The sequence below is a fragment of the Carassius auratus genome, unplaced genomic scaffold (assembly GCF_003368295.1).
Source record: "Carassius auratus strain Wakin unplaced genomic scaffold, ASM336829v1 scaf_tig00038466, whole genome shotgun sequence".
NCBI lineage: Eukaryota > Metazoa > Chordata > Actinopteri > Cypriniformes > Cyprinidae > Carassius > Carassius auratus.
Window position 1 is genome coordinate 116716 of NW_020526440.1, and position 6947 is coordinate 123662.

The window sequence follows — 6947 nt, forward strand, 5'->3', positions numbered from 1 at the left end:
TGCAATACTTTTTATATCCAAAGAGATCATGTCTACAACTCTTCCTTCACTTTTGAGACTAAAGGTCAAAACCTCTATGGAAATTAGTTTAAAGCTCACCACTAATCTTGATGCTGATTTCGTCAAAAATAAATAACAAAAGTTTTGCTATTAGCTAATACCAATTTGCATATGCACATAAACTAAACATGTTTACTTTAAAGGGGGGGTGAAATGCTATTTCATGCATACTGAGTTTTTTACACTGTTAAAGAGTTGGATTCCCATGCTAAACATGGACAAAGCTTCAAAAATTAAGTTGTACGTTTGAAGGAGTATTTTTGTTCCAAAAATACTCCTTCCGGTTTGTCACAAGTTTCGGAAAGTTTTTTTCGAGTATGGGTCTGTGTGACGTTAGATGGAGCGGAATTTCCTTATTTGGGTCCTAAGGGCACTTCTGCCGGAAGAGCGTGCGCTCCTGTATAGCAGAGCAGAGACATTCACTGATCAGAGCGAGAGACCGAATTGTCACAAAAGAAGTGAGTTTGACCCAGTTTGGCCCAGTTTGATGCCGGATTTGCGTATAGTTTATTTCTTAAGGATAATGAAGTCCCAACGAAAAAGGGTCACGATCGTGTGTTGGAACTGCAGGCGGTGAGTAAAACTGCTTCAAATATCTCTGTGTTGTTAACTTAGCTATCGGCGCGTAAGCACATCAAGTAAACAACATGCGATGTTGTCATCAAACTGCACTTCCCACATGTACACCTTAAAAAAAAGAAAAAAAAGACGACATAAAGTGGAACTTAGTCATTTTCCAAACCCGCTAAGCAAATATATACAGTTTCAGTACATACCACATAGAGACGTCGTTGCTGATGCTGCTCTTGTTAAATTTCAGCCTCTGGATCTGATTCTGGATCATAAATATACGCTGAATCTGATTGTTGGCCATGGTTTGTTTTGGATGATGGTTTTTTCCTCACGGTAATGTCACAGCTCCCAGACGCGCTCAACGCAAAAGCTTACTCGTGCTCGTGATTCTTTAGCTCCGCCCACACGTCACGCCTCCAGGCGCTCGTGTTTTTCCAGGGAAAAAAACGGTACAGACTATCTTTCTCTTATAAATATAATAAAACTAAAGACTTTTTGGAGTTATGAAGGATGCAGTACTACTCTATAGGTACTCAAGATTAACAGGATATTGAGTGAAAACGAGCATTTCACCCCCCCTTTAAATAAGTCATTTTGCCAAATTTCAATCTGGTTTCTGACTGCATCACAGCACAGAGACAGCTCTCATAAAGATAATAAATGATATTCGCTTAAATTCTGATTCTGGCAAAATATCAGTGCTGGTATTACTAGATCTCAGTTAGACTGACAACCTGCGCAACACCACGATCATATATGAACATTGTTTTGCGCAGCTTGTCATTGAACAACGGCTCAGTTTGTGCTGTGTACAAACTGATTACAAATCACTTTGACTTACCATTGTGTATGAAATGTGCTATATAAAACTTGCCTTGCCTTTCATATTTTATTTGTATTTATTTGTATTTTTTTCACAGTACTGTAAGCAGTACCGCCGCTCCCTATACGCAGAGTACGCAGTTTGCTTAGGGCACCAACTCTCAAGCTGCTCAAAAAAAGAAAGGGACAAAAACCACGCGCCATTCCACCATCCGTGCTCGCGACCGCTCGCACCTCATGTTTGCGGCTGAATGCAAATTATCATAATTGATGGATGGACATCTATGCCCATTAAAAGACATCTGCAATCCATCCTACAGAGCAGAAAACGAAAGAGTAAAAAACTGGCATAAAGTTGGCTCGAAGCTGGATGTACAATATTCGCAAATTTATGGATCGTCTCTAAAGTTACATGCGATAGGCCTATTGGTATATACTTTTCTAATGACAATAGCATTTGAGTATTACTTAACTGTCTAAAAAAAAAAATATATATATATATACTGTAAACTGTTCATCTAGGTTTTAACTATAATGCACACCTTTTACATTTTTTATATTTATTAAAATAAACTGTAAATCATAAAAGTATGCTACTTCTTCCACAACCGAATGGGCTCAGATTCAAATTTAAAGCTCAATAGCATTCGAGGAGAATGTGTAACGCCACGCCAGCAGAGGGAGCCCTCGCCTGAGTATTGACTGGTGCCGCTCCCTCTGCTTCTACTATCACTTCCTGTTTGGCAGCCATTTAAGCATGACCAGGCCGAAACATGATTTGCGAAGTATTGCCAGTTCTACTGCCTTACCGAGCATTTTTCCATTGTCTGATTTGACTACACTGTGTTTGACTTTTTGCCTGTTTCTCTGGATTTTTGCCTTTGGATTGCCCCTTTTGTTTGTTTGCTGGTTGGATTGTTTTTCTATGATTTTGACCCCTTTGCCTGTGACCTCGACTCTGATTTCTGCTTCACGATTTGGATGGTTGAACTGTTTTTTAATAAACTTCTGCAAATGGATTCTAACATAGCTTCGGCTTCACCGTCATTACAGAATACTTCGCCACCTATGAATCCAGCGGAAGTTTCCCAGCTTCAAGCTGCTTTTGTTTATCAAGGTGAAATGCTCAAGAATTACCAGGATCAACTCAACAAACTTCAGGCTGCAAATGAACACCTAACCCATTATATACGATCACTTCCCTCTCCAACACCACAGACGGTAAGACTGGCTATGCCAGAGAAGTTTGACGGTTCAGCTGAACAATGCCGGGGTTTTATTCGTCAAGCATTTTTTTTGCTAACCAGGAAGAACAGTTTCACTCAGGTGAAAAGAAATGTGCTTTTCTAATGTCACTGCTCTCTGGTAAAGCAATCGATTGGGCTGCAGCAGTCTGGGAGACGGATCATTTGTTTCGTTCCTCCTATACCTATTTTATTCAACAATTACGAGATGTGTTTGAATATCCCGCTGGGGGCAAAGATATTTCCACAGAATTGCTTCATCTATCTCAAAACAATCGCACCGCTGCAGATTATGCTATTGAGTTTAGAACCCTCGCTGCACAAAGTGGCTGGAATGATGTCTCATTAAAGGCTGTGTTTCGACAAAGTCTGAACCTCGATCTACAAACTGAACTGGCCTGCAAAGGGGAAAACTGTTCTTTGAATGATTATATCACTCTTGCTATCAAGATCGATAATCTTATGAGGAATGCTCCCAAGAGGAAGATATCACACTCCAGTGCTACAGTCACACCCCAGCTTTCCCATGTTCCCCAACCCATGCCCATGCAACTGGGTTTTTCAAGACTCACGGAAGAGGAGAGAAATCGACAACGTCAACTCAATCTGTGCTACTACTGTGGTGAAACAGGCCACCACAGCATAACATGTCCATACAAAGCCCGGAAAAACACCAAGATAACTACCCGGGTGAGTGTTGAACAATTTTCTCTCCTTCCTACCAAATCATTGACTTTTCCAGTTCGACTATCTACTGAAAGTACTTCCATTGATTTAACAGCGCTAATCGATTCTGGAGCTGCCCTAAATCTCATCCACAAGGACATCATTAGCAAGTTCAACCTTCCCACGCTACCCTGTGTGCCATCCATCAAGAATAGTGCTGTTAACAACACCCTCATAGGAGATGGCATCAACCACCAAACACAACCACTACAACTCCGTGTTGGACTTTTCCATCAAGAGGCGATCTCATTCTATGTCATTGACTCCCCAAGATATGATATTATCCTTGGATACCCCTGGTTAGCTGTTCATGACCCAGTTTTTTCCTGGCATCATGGTGAGTTAACCCATTGGTCTGAATTCTGCCAAAACCAGTGTATGCACTCCACCATAATCAAGCCCTGTTTAACGACCACTATTGAAAGCCCAAACACCACTCAAAATACTAAAATTCCATCCTGTTACAAAGAATTCTCTGAAGTTTTCAGTAAAATCAAAGCCACACAGTTACCACCTCACCGACCATGGGACTGTGCTATTGATTTGTTGCCCAATGCCATGCCTCCTAAGAGCAAAGTTTACCCTTTGTCACGTAACGAGACTCAAGCCATGGAAGAATACATTGAAGAAGCCATGAATTCTAGATTTATCCGTCCCTCCACCTCTCCAGCGGCTGCAGGGTTTTTCTTTGTAGAAAAGAAAGATGGAGGCTTACGGCCATGCATAGACTACAGAGGGCTAAATAATGTAACTATCAAGTTCCGTTACCCCCTTCCACTGGTTCCATCTGCACTGGAACAACTACGTGAAGCAAGGGTTTACACGAAGCTGGACCTCAGAAGTGCGTACAACTTGATCCGCATTCGTGAAGGTGATGAATGGAAAACTGCCTTCCTCACCACTAGGGGGCACTATGAGTATTTGGTCATGCCGTATGGACTTGCTAATGCCCCAGCAGTCTTCCAATCTTTTATCAATGAAATATTCAGAGATCTCTTGAACCAATATGTGATAGCATACATAGATGACATACTGATTTACTCCAAGACAGAATCTGAACACATCCAACATGTCAAGACAGTACTCTCCCGCCTGCTGGATAATCAACTATACATCAAGGCAGAGAAATGTGAGTTTCATGTCAAGCAAACGTCCTTTCTTGGGTACAACATCAGTTACCAGGGTGTGGAGATGGATAACTCCAAGGTCAGCGCAGTCACCGACTGGCCACAACCCACTACAGTCAAGGAACTACAACGTTTCCTTGGTTTTGCAAACTTTTACCGGCGGTTCATTCGTAATTACAGTCTGATTGCATCCCCCCTAACATCACTGTTAAAAGGCAAACCATCCAAACTTAAATGGACTCAGGAAGCTATCCAGGCATTCACCAAACTCAAGTATAGTTTCACAACGGCCCCAATCCTCAAGCACCCTGATCCTAATCTACCTTTTGTGTTAGAAGTGGACGCATCTGATTGTGGAATTGGAGCCGTCCTTTCTCAACGTCATGGTCAGCCTGGCAAGCTCTACCCCTGTGCATTCTTCTCAAGGAAATTGACTTCTGCTGAGTGCAACTATGATGTAGGCAATAAAGAACTGTTGTCCATGAAAGCAGCTATTGAAGAATGGAGACACTGGCTTGAGGGAGCAGTCCACCCATTCCAAGTAATCACCGACCACAAAAACCTGGAATATATCAAGAGTGCCAAACGCCTGAATCCACGTCAAGCCCGTTGGTCTTTATTCTTCACCCGTTTCCAGTTTACAGTCACCTACAGACCTGGCAGCAAAAACAGTAAGGCTGATGCTCTATCTAGATGTCACGATCCTCCCGTAGACAATATCACACCTGAATCTATCCTCCCACCATCTGTTATCATTGCTCCAGTAACCTGGGACATTATGGAAGAGATCCAGCGGGCCCATCAACAAGAACCACCACCCGCAAATTGTCCCCTGAATAAGTGCTTTGTGCCTCAAGGTTTGCGTCTCCGAGTTATGCAATGGGTTCACACCACTTTGAGCTCAGGACATCCTGGAATTTCACGCACTCTCCATCTGCTACAGAACTCTTTCTGGTGGCCTTCAATGACCAAGGATGTGGTAACCTATGTCAAGTCCTGTCAAATCTGCGCTCAATCCAAGACACCCAAAGAACTACCCTCTGGCCTCCTTCAACCGTTACCCATTCCACAGCGTCCTTGGTCCCACTTGTCCATAGACTTTGTAACAGACCTGCCTCTCTCCACTGGTTTCACCACCATACTAGTAATCATTGATCGCTTCTCTAAAGCCTGCCGTCTGATCCCTCTCAAAAGTCTTTCCACTGCCATGGAAACGGCTCAAGCCCTATTTCACCATGTCTTCAGAGTTTATGGCTTACCTGAGGATATTGTGTCGGATAGAGGACCTCAGTTTACCTCTCAGGTTTGGAAAGCTTTTTGTAAACAACTTGACATCAACATAAGCCTTACATCAGGATACCATCCACAATCAAACGGCCAAGTGGAGAGGTTGAACCAGGAAATTGGCAGGTATCTCAGAACATATTGCAGCCGTGAACAGAACCGATGGGCAGAATTTCTTCCATGGGCTGAGTATGCCCAAAACTCCCTGACCCACTCCTCCACTGGCTTGACCCCTTTCCAATGCGTCTTGGGATACCAACCCCCCTTGTTTCCGTGGTCTGGTGAACCCTCAACAGTACCTGCAGTTGATGACTGGATCAGACGTAGTGAGAGGGTGTGGGACAGTGCTCATGTTCGCCTACAGAGAGCCGTCAGAACCCAAGAATTCCAGGCTAACAGACGACGTCGCCCACACCCTCCCTACCAACCAGGACAACGGGTCTGGCTTTCTACGAGAGACCTCAAACTGCGGCTACCTAGCAGAAAACTCAGCCCAAGGTATGTTGGACCTTTCAAAATAATAAAACAGATTAATGAGGTCACATACCAGCTTGAACTTCCCGTTAACTACCGTATCTCCCCATCCTTCCATGTCTCGCTCCTCAAACCGGTCCATCCGGATGCTGACCCCAATGCTGAGAACCAAGAGCCACCGCCACCACTGGACATAAATGGATCACCTGCATACAAGGTGAAGGAATTGCTGGACTCAAGACGCAGAGGGGGTCAGCTCCAATACCTGGTGGACTGGGAGGGCTATGGACCTGAAGAGAGATCATGGGTAGCCACCTCCGACATCCTGGATCCATCACTCATCAAGGATTTCCATCAAGCCAGACCCGATCGTCCAGCACCCCGACTACGGGGACGTCCCCGTCGAGCGCCAGGAGGCGCTCCTAGGGGGGGGAATCCTGTAACGCCACGCCAGCAGAGGGAGCCCTCGCCTGAGTATTGACTGGTGCCGCTCCCTCTGCTTCTACTATCACTTCCTGTTTGGCAGCCATTTAAGCATGACCAGGCCGAAACATGATTTGCGAAGTATTGCCAGTTCTACTGCCTTACCGAGCATTTTTCCATTGTCTGATTTGACTACACTGTGTTTGACTTTTTG